Source organism: Dipodomys spectabilis, unplaced genomic scaffold, assembly GCF_019054845.1.
Source record: "Dipodomys spectabilis isolate Male_0828 unplaced genomic scaffold, ASM1905484v1 ptg000239l, whole genome shotgun sequence".
Taxonomy (NCBI): domain Eukaryota; kingdom Metazoa; phylum Chordata; class Mammalia; order Rodentia; family Heteromyidae; genus Dipodomys; species Dipodomys spectabilis.
The window spans coordinates 3,664,785-3,688,311 of record NW_024870916.1 but is presented as its reverse complement, the minus strand read 5'-3'; the positions used below and the strand labels follow the sequence as shown (position 1 = coordinate 3,688,311).

The following is a 23,527-nucleotide window of genomic DNA, read 5'->3' as shown; positions in this document are numbered from 1 at the left end:
CTTCAATATTGAGTGCATTTTTTCTTTTAAAACATGAAAATTCAACACCATCTTTTGGACTGAGGTGTTTCCTGTCTCCCTAAAATAGCTCTGTTATTTAAGAGGCTTCCTGACAGGTTCCAGTGCCTCACTTCTTTAATACTAGCTACTCATGAGGCTGGGATTTGAAGATCAGAGTTGAAGCCTGCCATGGTAGGAGAGTCCACCAGAATCTCATCTCCAATCAATTAACAAAAAAGCCAGAAGTGGAGCTGTGGATGAAGTGGTAGAGCAGCAAAAAAGGCATAAGGGCAGGTTGCACTCAGCCTCAGCCTGAGCCCCAGCCCAGCCTTCAGGCACACACACACACACACACACACACACACACACACACACACACACACACACACACACACACGTGTCTTCCTGTTGGAGTCCTGTCTTCAAATGGACTCACCCTTGTATTCACATTAATGTGGAAATTGGCTCTCAGTCACCTATAGATCTATTGGTTCAGGTTGTGTATTTTGCATCCCACTTCCTCTGCTTGTTTTCTGAGGTAAGTTTTGTAGCTCAAAACAGCTGTCCATACACTTCAAGATGCTGCTTATGGTCCCAGGGCCTGCATTCACACTCCAAATGGAAAAATAAAATATAACCTGAGACAATCTGCTTACTTTGAGGACCATCTATCCAGGCAAGGGCAGCTCCCTATGAATGGCATACTGGAAGCCAGGCTCAGGGTGTTCAAACAGACAGAAGCGAGGTGTGGAGGGCTTGAGTTGTTCTGAGGAAAAGCAGAGAATGGAGGAAGACAGAGAAACTGGGAAAAGACAATCTACCTTCCCATGTTTCCTTGCAGTTCCTGATCAATAGTATAACCTTTGCTAATTGTTCTGCTGTGTGTGTGTGTGTGTGTGTGTGTGTGTCTCCGTGAATGTTTGCATGTACACAGTAGTTCTGGGCCTTGAATTCAAGGGCTGGGCACTGGGATGTCAGGATGAATGTGAGCAAGTATATCATATGCATGTGTGGAAGTAACTCCATCAAACCTCTCAGTGTGTGCAACTAGTATATACTAATGAAAGTGAAAAAATGATTAAGCAATGCTCAAACTCCTTCCTAAGCTATTTAGAGATAACTTTAAAAAGTATGAGAAAGCATTGTTGGTAGGGGATATGAAAACAGCTAGTTAAAACTATGGGATTATTCAAGCCAGGTCCTAGTGGCTCATACTTGTACTCCTAGATGCTCAGGAAGCTGAGAACTAAGGATCATTATTTGAAACCTGCCTAAGCTGGAAAGTTATGACACTCTATATAAGATATACTACTCAGAAAAAGCTCAAAGTGGTGCTCTGGGACTCAAGCGGTAGAGTGCCCTAAGTTCAAACCACAGGACTGGCAGAAAAAAAAGAAACAGTCCAAACTTAAGATGTCTAGGGAGTTTTAGAATAAATATCCTATAAAAACAAATTACTATATCTTGGGGTTCATTTGTTGTTGTTGTTTTAGATTTATTATTTAAGTGTTTGGTTTCCTTTGTATATTCTTCCCCCTGTGGTATATCCCCTGTTGTCACTGTGCTTGACTTTGATACCCTGCATCTTGTAGATACATTTTTCTAATTTGGGGAGGGGAAGGGAAATAACAAAATGCTAAAACAAGGACACAGGATGACCCGTTGCAACAATGACACCCATAAGACAGTATGTTGGAAATGAACTTTACAACTTCGGGTGGGGAGGGGAGGAGTGTGGGAGGTGGGGGAGGTAAGGGATAGTGGAAGATAAACAAGGGAAGGGGTAACAATGCTTGACCAGAAATGTACTCATTGCCTTATTTATGTAACTCTAACCCCTCTATAGACTCTTTACAATAAAATAAAATTTAAAAAATGAAAAATAACTAGTTACAGCTAAAGTAGGAAAGGAAAAAAAAACCTTTCACCCACTGGCCTGTGGCAAGAGTAATTAGAAATATACAGTCAGTACAAATAAATTGCAATCCCCCTACAGATTCATGCCTATGGCTACTTCACCTTCTTTGTCCCCAGGGGAAAGTCAGGAGAAATCAGTACAAGCTTCCTATCCTGTGACTACTCAATACCTGTACCAAGATTGTCATCTGTAGGATATCAGATGGAAAAAGTCAACATTCCTTCCAAAAGGGTCTCAAATGAGTCTTATAAACCATAGCCTCCTACTGTCCTGATTTAAATCTTATTTCCCTTCCCAAGCTACAAATACATATAAACTTGTGGAGGCCTCTAGAGAGATGGACAAAGACTTATAAAATATATACTGTATTTCACACCTGTAGAAAACTAAAACTAGATCCTTATATAGCACCCTGCAACAGAATCAACTCCAAATGGATCGAAGACCTTGGAGTCAAAGCAGATAGCCTGAAAACATTTCAGGAAGGAAGAGGAAAACCTCTAGGTCTCCTTGGCACATGCCGAAAATTTCTTAATAAAGGCCCAGAAACACATAAAATCATAGAAAGGTTGGACAAATGGAATTGCGTGAAACTGCAGAGCTTCTGCATGGCAAAGGACATAGCTAGCAAGATCAATAGAAAGCCCAAGTACTGGGAGAAGATCTTCACTAGCCATACAATGGACAAGGGTCTCATATCTAAAATATATTTAGAACTCAAAAAATTAAATTCCCCAAAAACCAATCCTCAAAGAAACAACTGCCCCATGAATAAGTGGGCTAAAGACTTAAAGAGAAAGGTCTCTGAAGAGGAAATAGGAATGGCCAATAGACACATGAAGAATAAAAATGAAAATCAAGACAATGTTGAGATTCCACCTCACCCCAGTTAGAATGGCTATAATCAAGAACTCTAATAATAACAGATGATGGAGGGGATGTGGTCAAAAAGGAACCTTACTGCATTGTTGGTGGGAGTGTAAACTTGTTCATCCACTTTGGAAAGCAGTATGGATATTCTTCAATAGACTCCACATAGAGCTTCCCTATGACCCAGAAATCCCACTTTTGAGCATTTACCCAAATGATCGCAAACAAGGCTATATTAAAGCTACCAGCACAATTGTTTATTGCAGCATTATTTACCATAGCTAGGATATGGAACCAACCCAGGTGTCTCTCAGTAGATAAATGGATCAAGAAAATGTGACATATATATGTATATATACATATATATATATACATATATGTATATATACATATATATATATAATACACACACACACACACACACACACACACACACACACACACACACACATACACACGTACACAATGGAATTCTATGCCTCCTTAGAATTACATCACCCCACTTGTTAGGAAATAGAAAGACTTGGAAAAAATTATATTAAGTGAAGTAGGCCAGGTCCCCCCAAAACGTAGGTCTTATAGTTTTCCCTTTTTTTCAATATCTAGTATATGTCTAGGACAAGAAGAAAAAATCAAAACCTATGTACATATGACCATATAGGATGATGTTAAGTGAAATAAACCTCAAGATAGTAACTCAAGTGCTTTTTTCTTTCTTGCATATTGTTTTTAACATATTTATAATGTACTATGTGATTTTTTTTGTTTCTCTGGTATGTTCTTCCTCCAGGGTATTACTCTGTATTCACTGTATTTGTTTCTGGTGACCTGCGTCTTATATGTACATAACAAGATGTTTAAATAAGGATACAGTTTAACCCATTGTAACAATGAGATGTACAAAACACTATGTTGAAAACAAACTTTACAACATTTGTGGTGGATGGGAGGTGTTGGGAAGGTGGGGAGGGAAGGGATGTTTGGGGAAAAAGAAAGGAGGAGGTGACAATGCTCACTAGGAAATGTGCCCACTACTTTACTCATGTAACTGTAAACCTTCTGTACAATATTTTTACACTAAAAATATTTTAAAAACAGCTTAAAGAATATATACTATGTTTCAATAAATTGAAAGAGGATTCATAAAAGGCATGTTTTGAATTTTATTTTTAAAATAAAATGAGGGCTGGGAAGGTTGCTTAGGGGTAGAGTGATTGTCATGCATGCATAAGGCCTTGAGTTCCATTACTCATCACTACATAAGTCGGAAAAAGCCAGAAGTGGTGCTGTGGCTCAAATGGTAAAGCACTATCCTTCATCTAAAGAGCTGAGGGACAGTGACCAGGCCCAGATTTCAGAGTTCAGGCCCCATGACTGACAAAATGAAAGAGAGAAAGAAAGAAAGAAAGAAAGAAAGAAAGAAAGAAAGAAAGAAAGAAAGAAAGAAAGAAAGAAAGAAAGAAAGAAAGAAAGAAAGAAAGAAGGAAAGAAAGAAAGAAAGGAAGGAAGGAAGGAAGGAAGGAAGGAAGGAAGGAAGGAAGGAAGGAAGGAAGGAAGGAAGGGAGGAAGGGAGGGAGGGAGGGAAGGAGGAAGGAAGGGAGGGAGGGAGGGAGGAAGAAAGTTGAGATAGTGTCCAGGGCCAAAGTTCAAGCCCTGAAAAAGTACCCCCCTCACCAAACACAAAATCATACACAGGGCTGAGATTCAGCTTAGCAACTTACCATGCATGAGTTTTGATCCCTAAAACAAGGAAAGGGAGGGATTGGGTGAGGGAAGAGAGAGGGAGGGAGAAAAGTATAGGGAGAAATAACAGCATATAGAAAAGAGGGTAGCTCTGCATAATAAATGATATTCACTAGGGTACATGGTCAGGCAAACATTTTCTGTAAAGGAACAGAGTAAGTACATCCAGGCCTTGGGAGTCACATGATATGCCTTAAGTATTCCATTCTTCTGTGGCAGTGTGACAGGGGACACAGAAAAAATGAATGCATTATAACTTTACTAACATTCACTGAAACTTGAATTCTATTTTTATTTGAAATATGGCTAGTGTAAATGTGTGTCTGAATTTTTAATTTTATGTAATTTTGCTTACTGTAAGTATTGTCACTTACAACTTTGTGGCTGGCTACTCCACTGAGTAGAACAAGTCTGGCCTCTGATGAAGTCTTAGAGCACCTCCAAAGTAATCCAGGAATACAAGCCACGGAAGTCACTCAGCTTTTTGGTAGTCACAGTAAGAAACAGTAAAATAAGAAAATAAATAAAACCTTCAATTAAAAACACCAAAGGAGCTTTAATAAAAATTCAGCAAAATTTATCTAGTATTTAAAGCTTAATCCTCAGATTTCAGCATTCTGAGTAGCTAGGATTACAAATGTGAACTACTCTCATGTGTTTGTTAGTTTTTTAAATACCAAGTCAGCCTTGTTACTTACCTGGCACTTGTTACTTACCTGGCAGGGGAGATACTATGATCATGAAGATGGTTTTCCCAGGGCCAGGCTTATCTATTGCACTTCAGATGTGCTGACCCCTGAGATTTCCCCAAATGTGGGAAATTCGACTGTATAATTTGTGGTAGTGGGGGACTGTGTTAGTTCTCTCCACTGGATAGATAGATAGATAGATAGATAGATAGATAGATAGATAGATAGATAGATAGATAGATAGATAGATAGATAGATAGCATTGTATTTTATATTGGCCTCATCTGCTTTCCTGCACTCAGCAGTCACTTGGTCCTAAGGACTACTATAAAGGATGAGGTACCTCTAGGACTACTTTGTAGTTGCTAGGAACTACAAGGAGTAGGGAAATCAGCTACAACTCACCATGAGAAAATAAATGAGGAAGTTGGGTGCAGGTGGCTTACACATGTAATCCTGAGATCTGAGGATTGCAGTTCAAAGCCAGCCCATATAGGAAAGCTCATGAGATTCTTATCCTCAATTAACCACCAGAAAACCAGAAGTGGGCTCTGGCTCAAGTGGTAGAGCACTTCACTTGAGCTGATGAGCTCAGGGACAGTACCCAGAGTTCAAGTCCTATGACTTACAAATAAAAAGAAAGAAAACAAATGAGTGACCAGAGCCAATGGCTCATACCTGTAATTCTAGCTAGTTAGAAGGCTGAGATCTGAGGATCAAGGTTCAACACCAGCCTAGGAAGGAAAATCTATGAGATTCTTATTTCCAATTAACCACTGAAAACCGTAAGTGACAATGTAACTCAAAATGGTAGAGCACTATCCTTGAGCACAAAAGATCAGGGACAGGATCCAGGACCTGAGTTCAAGCCCCACAACCGACCAAAAAACAAAAAAAAAGGAATGAGAAGCCACCTTAATGAAATAGCTAGGCAAGTACAATATACAGAATAACTCCTCCCTTCCTTCTTTTCTTCCTTCTATTCCTTCACATCCTTTCCCCATTTCTATCCTAGAACTTAAACTCAGGGCCTCATGCATTTTAGGTAGGTACTTTACCAGATGAGCCATACACCTGCTTTTTTTGGCTTTAGTTATTTTTCTTTCTTTCTTTCTTTTTTTGGGGGGGGGGAGTCCAGTCGTGGAGCCTGAACTCTGGGCCTGGGCACTGTCCCTCAACTCTTCACTTGAGCCACAGCGCCACTTCTGGCTTTTTTCTTTTTGCTTATGTGGTGCTGAGGAATCGAACCCAGGGCCTCAGGCATGCAAGGCAAGCACTCTACCACTGACCACCTTCCCAGCCCTCATTTTTCTTTTGTTGGTTATGTAACTTGAACTCTGTGCCTGGGTGTTGTCCCTGAGTTCTTCAGCCCAAGGTGAAGGCTCGATTGTTTGAGCCACAGTACCACTTCTGGTTTTCTAGTGGTTTATTGGAGATATGAGTCTCACTGGGCTGCCTGGCCTGGCTTTGATCTGTGATCTTCAGATTTCAGCCTCCTGCGTGGCTAAAATTACAGGCATGAGCCACCTGCGCCTGGCTTGGCTTTAGCTATTTTTGTGGTAGGGTTTTATGTCTATGACCAGACCAGCATGGACCATAATCCTTCTTTTTACCCTTTCTGAGTAGATGAAATAAGAAGCACAATGCATTGGGTTCAATATTGATTGAGATCCAATATTTTGAATGTTTTTCCTGGGCTAACATCAAATCATAATCCTCTCTGTATCTGTCAAGACCCAGCAGCTAGCATTACAAGTGTGAGCTCCCATCCCTGGCTCAAATTTCTGATGACTAAAACATCTGAACAGAGTTTTAATAATTTTAAATGTTGAATTTGGGGGCAATGGGTGCTCTTACTTGTCTAGTTGCAAATTGCACCAAAAATTCCAAATATTAACTTTTGATTTCCTAGAGTACATTAAATAAGCAGATAAACTTTAAAAAGCAATTAACTAAAGAAAAAAGCTAAACAGAATACATCCTTACCATTGTAACTTTGGACTAACACCTTGTCAATCATTGCTTCCATCATAGGTTTTTGTCTGGGCAGTATATGCCATACACGGATCATGCCACCCCCAAGGTTGTGGGCTAAACAGCCTATATCCACAGGAGTGAAAGCCAGGCTCTAGGCAAACACACCAAAGGAAGGCAGGGTCCAGCAGCATTGTACGTGGCAATGTCCCAACATATGACCCAAAGTTTTAGGGCAGCTTAAATAAAGCTTTTTCCTTAGGAATAATACTGTATTAAGGCATACCTCTTCTTCTGGGTTTATCACTGCTTAATTGGAGACAAGTCTCATGGACTTTCTGCTTGGGCTGGCCTGAAATCATGTTCCTCAGATCTCAGCCTCCTAAGCAGCAAGGATTATAGGCATGAGCTACCAATGTCTAAATTGATTATTCCTTTAATAAAAATCAAAATGGCTACAGTATGGTTTAACAGAGAGCTTGAATCCTTTTCTGAGCCTTGTAAATTTTCTGACTAGAAGCAGAATGACAAACTGACATATGGGAAACATTGTACCATATTAAACCATTTTTCAGAAGAGTATCTGGCTCATCAGTTTGGCTCTTGTCCTCCTATTCTAATGTTGACTTTTCTGCCCGGGCTGGATTCAAAACACAATCCTTACATCTCAGCCTCTAGAGTAAGATTATAGACATGAGCCACCTGTCCCTGGCACCATCCACATTTCTGTACAAGTGAATAAAACTCAGTGATATAGTGTCTACCTCTTTAACCCAAAGCAGGTAAGAAACCAAAATTGAATTTGAAATTCAGTTGAATATGAGTCTATATTCTTAACAACAGGGTTGTAAATTATTTGGTCTTTGCACAAGTCTCTTAGTAGATACAGCGCACATGTCATGATTTTTCTATTTCAAATGGTCCATGAGAGATAGCTCGGCATGGTATGGTAAGCCTGTAATTCCATCACTTGGGAAGCTGAAGCAGAAGCAAAATAAGTTCAAGGCCATCTTTGCTATGTAGTGAGATGCCATGTCAGAAGGGCAGGAAGTAAATGGCTCCTGATTATATAAGCCTTGGCAATTACTTTCCCATCTTCTGTGTCTACAAAGAGAAGCCTAAGACTCCAAGGCCAAACAGAAAACATGACCCAAAGACTAACACAAAACAACTGGATACCAGCTGTGTCGACTCATTCTTGGGCCAATAGAGTGTCAACCAAAGGCACTCTTGAACAGTTGAGTCTATGTCCCCTCCTCTTCTCTTCAGAAAGGGTCATTTCAAAATCATCATTCCTAGAAATTAAAAGACATCAGTGATATTAGGATTTCCATTCCAGCATATTTACAAGTCAGTGAACACTTAAGACATTGGCAACTATACAATTAAGTGACTAGCAAGTGGAACATGGTACATGAAGACACTAATAGTTCATAGTATATGGTCTGTGAATTAGAACTTATTAAATTTGCTACCATAGCTGCAGCAGGTGGAGTAACAGTTGGGGGAGGCAGCAGCAACCTTGGCTCCAGCCCCTTGACCTCCGGAGTGCATCATGGAACCTAGCAGCCCTTCACAAAGGCTGGGAGAGAAGAGAGCTGCCATGGAATGCTAGGATCATGCCTCTGGTGTGGCATGCGACCATCACCTCACTTCTGCTTCCTGGCTAGATGAATAGGGGCCGCATGCCTGTGTCACCTCACTCCTGCTTCTGGTCTGGGTGGGTAGGAGCCGTGTGCCTGCACCACCTCACTCCCACTTCCAGTCTGGGTGAGTGTGGGCTGCATGCCTGTTTCACCTCACTCCTGCTTCCACTCTAGGTGAGTGGGGGCCACGTGCCTGTTTCGCCTCACTCCTGCTTCTGGTCTGCATGAGTGGGGGAGTAAGGGCCATGCTGCCTGTGTCACCTCACGACAGCCTCTGGTCTGGGTGGGTAGGGGCCATGTCCCTGCATCACCTCACTACTGCTTCCTGGCTGGATAAGTCTGGGCTTGGTGCCCTTGTCACCTTACTCTGTCTTCCGGTCTTGGTGAGTGGGGGCTGCTTGCCTGTGTCACCTCACTCCTGATTCCAGTCTGGGTGAATAAGGGAGTAGGGGCCATGTGCCTGTACCAACTCAATCTTGCTTCCGGTCTGGGTTGGTCTGACTGGCTGTGAGCTAATTACTATGTCCAGATGCTGTTTACCAGCCCACGCCAGACGTTAGACTTTTCCAGTTCTCATAACAAAGCATGACATTAATGGATTAGGATGGCACCTTGCTAGGTTTGAGAACCATGTTATTAAATTGTGTGTGTTTGCATGTGCACTGGTCTTGGGCCTTGAACTCAGGGCCTGAGGTCTATCCCTGAGGTATTTGATCAAGGTAGAGCTCTACTTCTTGAGCCACAACTCAACATATGGCATTTTTTTGTGGTTAATTGGGACTAAAAGTCTCCCAGATTTTCCTATCTGGGCTGGCCTTGAACCACTATCCTCATATCTCAGACTTTTCAGTAGCTAGGATTTACAGGTGTGAGCTACTGGTGCCTCTGTATTTGCTTGATTACCATCGAGAGAGAACTGTGCTTGGTAAGTGTTCTGGAGGAAAAAGAATTGAGCTCTTCCAATGAGCAAAGGTGAAAATACTCAGATTCTAGCCCGGCATTGGTGGATCAGGCCTCTAATTCTACCAATTCAGGAATGTGAAATCTGAGAATTGCAGTTAGAAATCAGTGTGTGGAGGACAGAGTTCTTGAGACTCTTTATCTCCAACAAACTATCACAAACCTGGAAGTGGCACTGTATCTAAGTGGTAGAGCACCAACCTTGAGGGAAAATGCACACAGACAGCACTCAGGCCATGAGTTCAAGTCCAAAGACCACAAAAAAAAAAACAAGAAAAAGTTGGGTTCTTCAGTAGAAGTTTATCATTATAAATATCTCTTTCCCATTACATTTAGATCTGTCATAGATGTATGAATCTTAGGGGAATAAGAAACTTGGCTAAAAAATAGAGTAAGCATTGTGTGTGTGTGTGTGTGTGTGTGTGTGTGTGTGTGTGTGTGTGTTTGCCAGTCCTGAGGCTTGAACTTAGGACATTAATCTCTTGATTGGCTTCCTTCCATCAAGGCTGGTACTCTGCGACTTGGTACACAGTCCTACTCCCAGATTTTTAATTGTTAATTGGAGATAACAGTTTTACACACTTTTCTGCCTGTGGTGACCAATTTTGGAATGTGATTATTTTGAATCATGCTGTAAAAAATGTGTGTGCAAATAGCTGTACTATAAGGCTGACTTACATTTCTTCAGGTGTATATGTAGGATTTCTTGTGTGGAACTTCCACACTGATTTCTGTTGGGGCTGCAATGATTCACTTAATTGCCATCATTGTGTAGGGTATCTTTCCCCACCTCCTTGCAAGTATTTCTGTTTTCTTTTTTAATAGGCATTCTGATTAGGCAGACATGAACTTCAACATAGATTTGATTTGCATTTCCTTGATTACTAACGGTGTTGAATATTTTCATGTATTCCTTAGACACCTACATCAGTTTTGGGGAACTATCTAGTCAATTCACTTGCCTATTTATTGATTAGATTATTTGTTCTTAGGGTGTTTCATTTTTTGTCTATATATTCTAGATATTAGGATTTCTTCTGTTACTCAAAAGGCAGGAGTTTAGGCTTATTTTACTTAATCTTAACAAAAGATGCCTGTGAGCTTCAAATTATTTAAATGATGATTGATTTAAAAATGAGAAGGATGTGGCTCACAGAATAGAGTGTCTGTCAACATGTACAAGTTCTGAACTCAGAGTACAGTGTCTACAAAAAAAGAGATTCTATTATTTTAGAACAATAAAAGCTAATAAGCTACATTTTCTCAAAATATGTAATTCTAAATATTTCACTATTCTTCGTGGTAAAACTATTGCAAATTTTAGCACAAAATAATAATTTTAGGTTCTATTTTTTCCTTGGTAATCATTCAAGCCAGCAAAACTGAAGAAAATACAAGTTTGGCTAGGTGCTGATGTCTCATGTCTGTATTCCTATCTACTCAGGAGGCTGGGACATGAAGATTGCAGTTCAAAGGCAGCCTGTGCAGGAAACTCCATGAAGCTTATCTACAAATAACCACCAGAAAACTAGAAGTTGTGCTGTGGCTCGAGTGCTAGAGTGCTTTCCTTGAGCTGAATAGCTAAGGGACTGCCCCTCGGCCCAGAGTTCAAGCCCCACGACTGACAAAAAACAACAAAAAAACAACTTTGTATAAAGAGTAGAATCTCCAAGTTTTTATTCAAGTTTTTTAATTCTTGTGGCAAATGTTTTCATTGGATAGAAAGTGGACAGATTATATGTCATTGTGATAAACTTGCTACTATGTGGTTTCTTTTCTCCCATTTATAATTTCATCCATCTAACATTGTTGAAGATGAAAAATCCATCAAGGACAAGACATACTATTTGGAAAAACTGGTAAGTTGAAATGACTATTACTTTCTAGTTTGGCAAAGAAGCTGTGATTTTCCTTCCCTCCCCAGGATTTGAACAATGAAAAAAAAATTGTCTTGGTTTTTCCAAAAAGTGAGGACTACAGCTCATATTCAAATAATTAGAAGATAATGAAATGAATGTTTAGGATACATAATATGCTTAATTTTGAACCTTCCTCTCAAGAAACTTCCAAGAAACTTAGCACACATTGGTTAGATATTGATATCAAAGAGCCCACTGCAGGTACTTCATACCTATAATTGTCTACTCAGAAGGATGAGATCTGGGATTGAGATTGGTGCCAGCATGGATGAAGTCCCCTGCTGTTAGATCATATGTCTCTTCATCCCATCCTCAATGTGAAGTTGTCTCCCCAGATTACCATCTTTCTGATTCATTGATATTATCATTGGGATTTCTGGTTTTCTCCTTCAGCATGAAATTTGCATGGAGAAGGCCATTTATAGCTGCATTCACATGTTTCTCCAGTTGCCTACGGCTTAGTAGCTTTGTGTAGAGATGAGCCTTAGTGCTTAGTACTCTTGTATAGAGGTGAGCCTGCTCTGCTCATGTAATATCAGAATTCAGTCAGGAAAACTCATCAAGCTGTGGTCTTGTAGTTAATAGTCATTTCTTATAATTATTTTTTTCCTCCTTGTGTATCTAAGTCCACATAAGGGTGAGATCAGTGGCTGACACCTATCCGTTGTGATGGAAAAAGAGGTTGTGACATCATAGAAGTTATTGTGAAGCTGCAGGATGACCCCACCATGAAAGCACCCAAAATGGCAGGTTCCCACATTCACGAATACATTAAACAAACCGTCATTCACTCTCTGCTAGGTTTAGACTCAGCGTTTCCCTTTCCTATTTAAATTAAAGAAAAATTCAAGACATGCCTTTTTTGATTTGTCATTGAATTATTGATATGTCCCTCCAAACAAAAGAAATAAGAATGCCATTTAATGGAATGTAAATGTAAGGCATGGAAAAAAACAACATAAAAGTTCCTAGGGAAAACATCAAAAGTGGCAGCTGCTACAAAAGTTGGTTCTTAAAACCAACTGGTGTCTCACACCAGTAATCCTAGTATAATATAAATTAATGAAAGTTTTCTTTTTGTGCCAGTCCAAGGGTTTGAACTTGAGACCTGGGCTCTGAGTTTTTTGCTCAAGTCTAGCAATTTACTACTTCAGTAATATCTTCACTTCTAGTACATTTGGTAGTGTAGTGGAGATAAGAATTTCCAAGATTTTTCTGCCTGTGCTGGCTTCAAACTGTGATCCTCGATGTCAGCCTCCTGAGTAAGATAACAGGCATGAGCCACCAGCTAAAAGTTACTTTTGTGAGATATAAAAATTTACTTATGTAAGATATAAAAAGCAATATAAACAAATGAAACATTAGAACAAAACTGGAACAAGTTATATAGAAGACATAAAAAGACCAACACCAAAGCCCCAAGTTAAAGCCTAAGGACCACCACAAAAGAAATAAAGAAGTGTAGAAGAAAAGTAATAGACAGTGACAGAGTTTTAAATTAATCAATCACAGGTGGCTTACACATGTTATATTAACTACATAGGGGACTAAAGTCAGAAAATACCATTTAAAAGGCAAGCCCAAGCAGGGAAACCCATTGGCCATTTTTCTGTGTGTGCCAGTCATGAGAGTTGAATTTGTTCTACTTTATTCAAGGCTGGAGTTCTATCAATCTCAGCTTTTTGGTGGGATCACTACCAGCTAACTGGAGATAAAGAGAATCATGGAATTTCCTTTGCAGGCTGGCTTCAAAACTGTGATCCTCAGATTTCAGCTTCCTGAGGTATTCTGTGCATTGCATGAGACTCTTATCTCCAATGAACCACCAAAAAAATAAAGAAAAGAACAAAAAAAAAAAACAGCTGGAGGTTGAGCTGTGGCTCCAATGGCAGAAATGAGACTGATTTCTGGGACAGCACCCACATCTTGAGATAAGCTTCAGGACCAGTACAAACAAGAATAAAATAAATAAATGAAAAGAAAGGTAGAAGAAGAAAAGGGAGAGCAAATTTCAGAGGATAAAATAAAAACTGAGGTATCTTACACTTGTTATTAAAGTTACTCAAGGGTCACACATCTGAGACTCAGTGTTCAAGGCCAGCCAAGGCAGGTGAGTCCATGGACTCATCTCTAATTAGTCAACTACAGTTTTTAAAAAAATCCACAAATTGTGCTGTGGCTCACGTATTAGCATGCTAGTATTAAAAATGTACTGGGACGGGGCTGGGAAGTTGCCTCAGTAGTAGAGTGCTGCCTTGCATGCATGAGGCCCTGGGTTCAATTCCTCAGCAAAAAATAAGAAAAAAAGCCAGAAGTGGCACTGTGGAACAAGTGGTAGGGCTCTAGCCTCAAGCTGAAGAGTTGAGAGACAGTGCCCAAGCCCAGAGTTCAGGCCCCATGACCGGCAAAAATAAAAAGTACTGGGACAATACCCAGGCTCTGATTTATAGCCCAAAGCCCAGCATACATATAGAAATAAAAAATAGAAATTAAAAAATGTATTGGAAAATCCAATTAAATTTTCCAAATGAGCCATGAGTTTTTGTTTCATGTGTGTAATCCTAGAAACTAAGATAGATGAAATCTGAGGATTATGGTGTCTCATCATCAAATCACCAACAAAACAAACAAACAAGAAAACAGAAGTGAGGCTGTGATTGGAGTTGTAAGGCACCAGCCTTGAGTGAGAAAGCTACAAAACAGTGCCCTGAGTGCCTCAGAGATCCAGCCTCTGGATCACAAAAAAAAAGATAAGAAAAATAGAACCCAGGGCTGGTGACTCATGCCTGTAATTCTAGAACCTCAGGAGGCAGAAATATGGGGATCCAGTGTAAAGACCAAACTTAGCAAGAAAGCCCAGAAGACAGTTCTTTGTGGCACATCCTAGGGCTGGAACTGTACTACTCCCAGATTTGTGGCAGTTAATTGGAGGTAAGGATCTTAGACTTTTTGCTCAGCGTGGCTTTGAATCATGATGGTCAGACTTCAGCCTCCTGAAACAGGCCAAGCCTTGCATGAGTTCTAGCTCCAGGACCATCACCCACAAAACAATGAAATGAATAAATGTAAAGAAGGGTAGAAGAAGAACCAATAACCGAGGCTTCAATGAGCCAATCAGCCAATCATTGGTGGCCCATAACTGTAATTCTAGTTACTCAGGAGGCTAAAATATGAGGATAATATTTAAAGACCAGACCAATTAGGAAAGTCCATAAGACACGTGTGTGTGTGTGTGTGTGTGTGTGTGTGTGTGTGTGTGTGTGTGTGTCTATATGTCTGTGTGAGAGTCCTGTTGCTTGAACTTGTACTGTTTTTCTCAAGGCTCTATTATTCTCAGCTTTTTAGTTGTTATAATTGGAGATATCATGGACTTTCCTGCCCAGGCTGGTACAAACGTTGATCCTCAGATTTCAGCCTCATGAATGGGACTGGCTCTACTCATTTCTAATTAACCACCAAAACAGAAAAAAAAAAAAAACCCTGGAATTGAGCTGTGGTCAACTGGCAGAACTGGGCAATAGTATCTGGGCAACAGCACTCAGACCCTGAGTTCAAGCTGCAGGACAAACACAGAAGAAATAAAAGAAAAGGAGGATAGAAGTACAAAACCTCTATCAGTGATAGAGGTTGAAATGAATCAAACATTGGTTGCTCACACATGTTATACGAGGTACTCAGGAGGATGAAATCTAAGGATCACAGTTCATGACCAGCCAAGGCAGGAGAGTCCATGAGACTCATGAGACTCATCTATCTAATTTGCCACCAAAAATAAGCTACAAGCTGTACTTTGGCTCATGCGGTTGAGTGGTAGTCTTAAACAGTAAGCTTGGAACAGCACCTAAGCACTAAGTTGAAATCCTAGACACATATTTCAAAAAACAAAAAAAAAAACCACAAACTAAAAATGATGGGAAAAGAGAAAGCCAGTTTCAAAATGAGCATTGGTTTTGGTTCATATGTGTATTCCTAGCTATTCAAGGTTCAAAGCTAGACTGGGCAAGAAAGTACATGAGACTCTTATACCCAACTACCCAGTGTAGATATCAATGTAGTTGTAAAATATTGTATTTGTTGAAAAAGCTAAAAAAAAAAATTGTTTATTGATCCAGGGATCAATTCCTGGTGCTAAAAAAATGTAGGAGAAGAGAAGAAAGGCCAATTGTAAATTGAAACATAAGCCTGGTGCTTGTTGATCGTGGGGGCAGAAATCTGAGGATCAACTTTCTTTTTTTCTTTTTCTTTTTTTTTTTGGGTCCAGACGTGGGGCCTGAACTCTGGGCCTGGGCACTGTCCCTTAGCTCTTCAGCTCAAGGCTAGTGCTCTACCACTTGAGCCACAGCGCCACTTCTGGCTTTTTTCTTTTTGCTTATGTGGTGCTGAGGAATTGAACCCAGGGCTTCATGCATGCAAGGCAAGCGCTCTACCTCTGAGCCATCTTCCCAACCCCTGAGGATCAACTTTCAAGGCCAGGTCAAGAAGCAAAATCCAGGAAACTTTGGGTGTATATGTGTGTGTGTGTATGTTTGTTTGTGTGTGTTTGTGTTTGTATTTGTGATGTGTGTGTTTGTGTACCATACTTTGCTAGTACCCTAGCATTATCAGATTTTGGGTGGTGAATTGGAGATAAGAGTGTCATCGATTTTCTGCCCAGGCTAGCTTTGAAACGTGGTCCTCAGATTTCAGCCACCTAATTCAGCTGGAATTTGAGCTATGACTTAAGTGGCAGAACTGGGAAAATATTTTCTGGGACTCCACCTAAACCCTGAGTTGAAGCCCCAGGACATGCACAGAAGAAATAAAGAGTAGAAGTAACCAAGGAAGAGTGAGTGACAAAGGCTTAAATGAATCAAGCATTGGTGGCTCATACATGTTCTACTAGCTATACAAGTGGCTAAAATCTGAGGATGATGGTTTATGTCCAGCCCTGGCAGGAGAGTCCATGAAAATCTTGTCTGTAATTAATCACCCTCCCCAAAAAAGGGACAAAAAGTTATAGTGTGTCTCATGTAATTGAGGATAGCCTTGAATAAAAACTTCTGGGACAGAATATGAGCCCCAATTTGTAGACCCAGTAACAACACACACATGCAAAAAAAGAGTAAACAACAGTAGATAGTGGAAAGCACATGTTAAAGTTTTAAAATGACACAAGGGTTGTTGGTCCTGTGTATAATCCTAACTCCACAAGAGGCTGACATCTGAGGATTGTGATATCAAGTCAGCCTGGGCATAAACGTGCTTGAGATGCTTATCCAAGCTACCTAGCACAAAGCCCTGAGCTGAAGCTAAGGTGATAAAGTAGCAGCCTTTGTTTAAAAAGCTAAGAAATAGTCCCCAGAGCCAGAGGTCAAGCTGTAGGACCACTAAAAATTACAAATAAAAACAATAAATAAAAAGGACAGTGGAAGAAGAGAGACTGAAATCTGAGGATCAGAGTTCAAAGCTAACACAAGCAAGAAAATCCATGAGACTTTGTGTGTGTGCATCTCGGTGTCATCCTGCAGCTTGTGTGTGCCATCCTTGAACTTGTGCTGGTTTGTTCAAGGATAGAGTTCTACCACTCCCAACTATTCAGTGGTTAATTGGAGGTCATAGTCTCATGGACTTTCCTTCCCAGGCTAGCTTGATTTATGCTAGGCTTTGTCTCAGACTCTTATCTCCAATTAATTGTCAAAAATAAAAGAAAAAAAAACCTGGGAATTGAGTTATGGCTCAAGTGGCAGAATTGGGCAATCAGTTTCTAGGACAGCAACCAAGCACTGAGTTCAAGCCCCAGGACAATCACAGAAGAATTAAAGGAGGGTAGAAGTGCAGAAGGAAGATCCAATGACAGAGTTCAATGACAGATCCAATGACATTGGTAGCTCACTGATGTTCTATCAGCTACTCAGGAGAATGAAAGCCTAGGATCACAGTTGAAGGCTAGCCCAGGTAGGAGAATCCCTGAGATTCTTATGTCTCACTTGTCACCAAAAATATGCCACTAGCTGTGCTCTAGCACATGTGGTAGAGTGCTAGTCTTAAACAGAAAGCTCTGGGACAGCACACAGACCCTGGTGCTGATGCCCTAGCACAGACACTTACAAAGAAAAGAAAACAAAGCACAAATTATAAAAGATGGGAGAATGAGAAAATTATAGTTTCAAAATGAGTCATGAGTTATTGGTTTATGTGTGTATTCCTAGCTACTCAGAAAGATGAAATATGAGGATCACCGCTAAAAGCCAGCCTGGGCAGGAAAGTGATTGAAATTCTTTTCTCCCACTACCCAGTAAAAGCTGGAAATGAAGGTGTGATAGTAGTTGTAAAGTACTGAAATTTCATGAAAAAAAACTGGGAAATAGTTCCCTGGTCCATAATTCAGCCCAAAGTCGACCAAAAACAAAACTGAAAGAAGAGGAGAAATGACCATTTGAGATTTGAAAATAAGCCTGGGGCTGGTGGTTCCTGCTTATTATTTTAGCTATTCATGGAGCTGAAGTCTGAAGATACATTTTAAGACCAGTCCAAACAGGAAAGTCCATGGGGCTTTTTTACTGTGTGCCTAGGGCTTGAATTTGAGTATTTAGTTGATGCAAATAGTCTCATGGACTTTCCTATCCAGGATAGCTTCAACTTCAATCCTCAGATTTCTGCCTCCTGTGTCTTGCTGGGCTTTACATGATACTTTTATCTCCAATTAACCACCAAAAGGAAGAAAAATAAAACCTGGTGATTGAGCTGTGGCTTCAATGGCAGAAATGAGAAAATAATTTCTGGGACAGCACCCAGATCTTGATATTAACTTCAGGACCAACATACACACAAACAATAAAATAAATAATTGCAGAAAAGTTAGGAGAATAAATGACCAATTCCAGAGCTTAAAATGAGCCAAGCATAGGTGGCACACATCTGTGATGGTAGCCACACGGGAGGCTCAAATCTGAGGATCACAGTTGAAAGCCAGCCCCGGTAGGAGAATTCATTGACTCAAATCTAAGTAGCTACTTAAAACAAAACAAAAACTAATAGCCACAAGTTATGCTGTGGTTCATGTCTTAGTGTGCTAGTCTTGAATAAAAACTTCTGGGACTGCAACTGGGCTGATTTTTAGACCCAGGACCAGAATACACAAGAAAATAAAAATACAAATAGAAAGGTGTAAGAATGGCTGGGAATGTGGCTTAGTGACAGAGTGCTTGCCTACCATGTTTTAATCCCTGGATTTGTATCCTCAGTACCTCATAAATAAAAAAGGCTAGCAGTGGCTCAGTGGCTCAAGTAGTAGAGTTCTTACCTTGAGTAACAGAAGTTCAAGGACAGTGCCCAAGGCCTGAGTTCAAGCCCCAGGATTAGGAAAAAGAACCCCCCCCCCCCGTGAGAAAATCCAATTAAATTTTCAAAATGATCCATGTAAGAATGTTTGGTCGATATGTGTAATCCTACTGACTCATAAGAATGAAATCTGAAGGTTGTTGTTCATAGCCAGCCTGGACAGGGAAGTGCATAAGTCTCCAACTAACCAGCAAAAACCGCCAGAAATAAAGCTGTGGTTGTAGTTGTAAAGCACCAGCCTTGAAAGAATAACTTATTGAAACAGTGCCCTGGCTCAGAGATTCAGCCTCAGGTTCACAATAAGAAAATTAAATGCTTGGAAGTAGAGAACCAAGAACTGTTGGCTCATGTCTGTAATTCTAGAAATGCAGGAGACTGAAATATAAGATCCTGTGTAAAGGCAAACCCAATCAAGAAATTACAGTAAACTGTTTTGTGTGTGGTGGCCACACTGGGGATAAGTTTTTGTTGATTGAAGGGAGATAAGAGCTTCATGGACTTTCCTGCTCAGGCTGCTTTCAAACCATGATGGACAGATTTCAGCCTTCTGAATTAGGCCAGGCTTTGCATGAGTTCGAGCTCCAGCACCAACACACACAAAAGGAGTGAAATAAATGAAAAGAAGGGTAGAAGAAGAGAAGAAAGACCAAGTAACAGAGGTTTTGATGAGACAATCATTGGTGGCTCATGTCTGTAATTCTATATACTCAGGCTGACATATGAGGGTACTCTTTAAAGCGCAGCTCAGGTATAGGTGTTCATAAGATACGTGTGTGTGTGTGTGTGTGTGTGTGTGTGTGTGTGTGTGGGTTTGCCAGTCCTGGTGCTTGAACTTGCACTATTTTGCTCAATGGTCTACAACTCTCAGACTTTAGTGGTTAGTTGTAGATAGGAGTGTCATGAACTCTCCTAAATTTTCAGCCTCCTGAAATTGGCCTAGCTCTATATGATTCTTTTCTCTCCAATTAACCTCCCCTCAAAAGCCAAATGTTATGGTTGGTCCCATGTATGCCATGAGACAACATCTGAGTTTCAATTTCTACTCCCAGGACAAGCAAAAATGGAAAAAGAAAAAGAAAAAAAGGTGGAAGCAAGCACATATTAAAGTTTTAAAATGACCCAAATGTTGATGGCCATGTGTGTAATCCTTACTACACAAGAGGCTGACAACTGAGCATTGAAGAGTCAAGTCAGCTTAGGAAGGAACGTGCTTGACATTCTTATCTCTAGCCACATGGCACAAAGCCTTGAGCTGTGGATGAGGTGGTAAAGCACCAGCCTTGAGTTTAAAAGCTAACATATAGGCCTTAGAGTCAGAGGTCAAGCTACAGGACCAATAAAATTTTCAAAGGAGAGAGGATGAAGAGAGGCTGAAATCTGAGAGCATGGGTCAAAGCTGGCCCATGCAAGAAAGTCCATGAAGCTTTCTCTGTATGTGCATTTGTGTGCTATCTTGTGGCTTGAACTTATGTTGTTTTGTTCAAGGACAGAGCTCTACCACTCTCAGGTTTTCATTGATTAATTGGAGCTAAGAGTCTCATGGGCTTTCCTGCCCTGGTTGGCTTTGAACCATGATCCTCAGAATTCAGCCCACTGATTCATGCTAGGCTTTGCATAAAACTCATCTCCTATTAACTACCAAGAAGTAAAAAAAACAAAAACCTGGAGTTGAGCTGTGACCAAAGATGCAAACTGGGCAATCACTTTCTAGTACAGCACCCAGGGCTTTAGGTCAAGCACGAAGACAAAACAAGTATAGCCACAAATTATAGTTTGGCCCATGTGGTAAGCTACTAGTCTTGAAATAAATCTCTGGCATTGTATCAGGCCCTGATTTGTAGTCCCAGGACTAGAACATATACAACAATAAAAGCAAGGAAAATTTTAAAAATAAAAGTGAATAAAACATATTAATATTTTTAATTGATCAATGGGTTTGTGGTTAATATGTATAATCAGAGCACCTCAGGAAGCTGAAATCTGAGGATCATGGTTTGAAGCCAGACTACCCAGAAAAGTACATTTGAAACTTATGTCCAATAAACCAAAAAAAGCTAGAAGTGGAGCTGTAGTTGAAGTTGTAAAACATCATCCTTGAGTCAGAAAGCTAAGAAACAGAAGGGCACTGCTGGTTCTAGCCTGTAATCCTACTACACAGGAGGCTGAGATATGAAGATCATGGGTCAAAGCCAGCCTGGTCAGGAAAGTTCATGAGACTCTTATGTGCAGTTAAACACCAGAAAACCTGAAGTGACTCTGTGGGTAAACTGGTAGAGCATTTGCCTTAAGCTGAAGAGCACAAAGACAGCACCCAAGTTGAGAGTTCAACCCCTACCTCCCTTCAAAATAACTAAGAAACAGCAATGTGGCCCAAAGATCAAGTCTACTGGACAAAATTTAAAAAAGTATTGAGGTTGAAGGCAAGAAAGAGATGGTTAAAAATAGTAAAATAAGCCAGGTACCAGTGGCACACGCCTGTAATCCTAGCTACTCAGGAGGTTGATATTTGAGGAACAGTTCCAAGCCACCCCGGGCAGGAAAGTCCGTGAGACTCTTAACTCCAATAAACCACCAGAAAACTGGAAGTGGTTCTATGGCTCAAGCGGTAGAGTGGTTGCCTTGAGCTGAAGTGCGCTGGGACAGCACCTAAGCCCAGAGTTTAAGCCCCATGAACGACCAAAAAAAATTAATAAGTCAGCAGTTGGTTTCTCATGCCTGTTAATTCTAACTACCCAGGAGGCTGAAATCTAAGGGCTGTAGTTCAAAGCCAGCCCAAGCAAGAAAGTCCATGAGACTTGTTTGTGTAATTACCAGTATTAGGGCTTGAACTTGCCCTGTTTTACTCAAGGCTAGAGTTCTACTACCCACCGCTTTTGGGTGATTAATTGGAGATAAGAATCTCAGACTTTGCTGCTCAGACTGACTTCAAACCAAGATCCTCAGATTTCATCCTCCTTAGTTGTGCTGGGCTTTGCATGAGACTTTTCAAAAGAATGAATCTGGAAGTTGATCTGTGGTTCAATTGGCAGAACAGAGAAAAATCTCTGAGAGAGTGGCCACTCCCTATATGCAGAAAAATAAATGCTAAAAGCTTTCAAAAATAAATAAAAGTAGTTGTAATATAGAAAAAATAAAAAAAAGTTTAATATGATATAAAGAAAAGCTATGTTTTTTTTAATGTGGCAAATGAGAACATAGTACAAAGTTTCAAAATGACATACTGAGAGTAAGGGAAAAAGGAAAATTTTTAAAAATCATGTAAATATTAAATACAAGCTGACATGACCAAAATATAATGTGATCAAAAGCTTATCTCTCTCTTATCTCTCACTTGTAATTGCTTACAAATAATTATCCCTCCAGTTTCAGCAGATACCACAGTGATTTAGACATGACCTCTCTATGAAGCCTTAACTGTGTAAGGATCTTCTTGCTTTAGCCTCTTGAGTTAATACTGCAAGCATTGCTCTCATTTTAATATATAAGGTTTCCTTTAAAACTCAGAATTAATATTCAAATAATGGATTTTCTGTAATGAATGACTAAACATCAGAGATAAACCAGAGATCCTTTGAGGAATACAATCAAAACAGTAGAAAAGCACCTACCACTCAAGGTAGGTAACAGAAGGAAGATTTAGCGTTTTTTTTGGATGTGCTGGGGGTTGAACGTAGGGCTTCATGCTTGCTAGGCAGGTATAAAATTCAGTGACATTAATTATATCCACACTGCTTTGTAACCATTACCTCTATTTGTGAACTATCTTTTCGATACTGATGGAATCCACACAATCATTGAGTAATAATCACCCCAATGACCTGCCCCAGAAATTTTAATCTTCCAGTTTCTCTTATGAAATGGTTTAGTCAATATGTTTCACATAAATAGTAGATTATTTTTGGTGTCCATCCATGACAGACATATATTAAATTGCAGCTTTTCTGTGGATGTCATAATCCATTTATGCATACCTCATATTTTATAAACCTGTTCATCTGATAGACACTCTAGGTATTTCCAACTTCTGACTATTGTAAATGTTGCTGTTATCATTGGCATATGAGATATTAGTTTTTTCTTTTCAGTTCTTTTGGTTATGCAATGAGCAATGGGATTGCTGGGTAATGTGGTCATGCTATGTTTTGTTAGAAGAATGTGTCAAATTCTACCATAATTGTTATATCACTTTTCATTACCACAGAAATGTAAAAATGGTCAATACAATACACAAGAGTATTTCAAATCTTCCACAGCTGTGCCCTAAAGGATCATTTTTCTTACTTTTTACTTGTTTTTATTTAGGTCATGCAGGCCTGGAACTGTGAAGCATTGTCTAGAGCTGAAGTGAGAACAATACCAAATGCCACTTACCTAGCCTCCAAAAAAATTTAATCTGGTAGTCATTTTTTTCTAGAGATAAATTTTAGTGATTATTTGCATTTTTTACTCTTTTAAAATAAGATTTTGAATTTTAAAATGACTTATATA

General features: G+C 40.0%; 1 non-coding gene and 1 pseudogene across 1 annotated transcript; one reads left to right on the top strand and one right to left on the bottom strand.

Moving 5' to 3' along the window:
• LOC122124526 overlaps positions 1-23,527 on the bottom strand; it is a 55,349-nt pseudogene that overhangs the window by 17,005 nt on the left and 14,817 nt on the right.
• LOC122124545 lies at positions 5,240-5,403 on the top strand. The gene has a single exon (XR_006150594.1). It is a non-coding gene; the product is annotated as a U1 spliceosomal RNA (small nuclear RNA).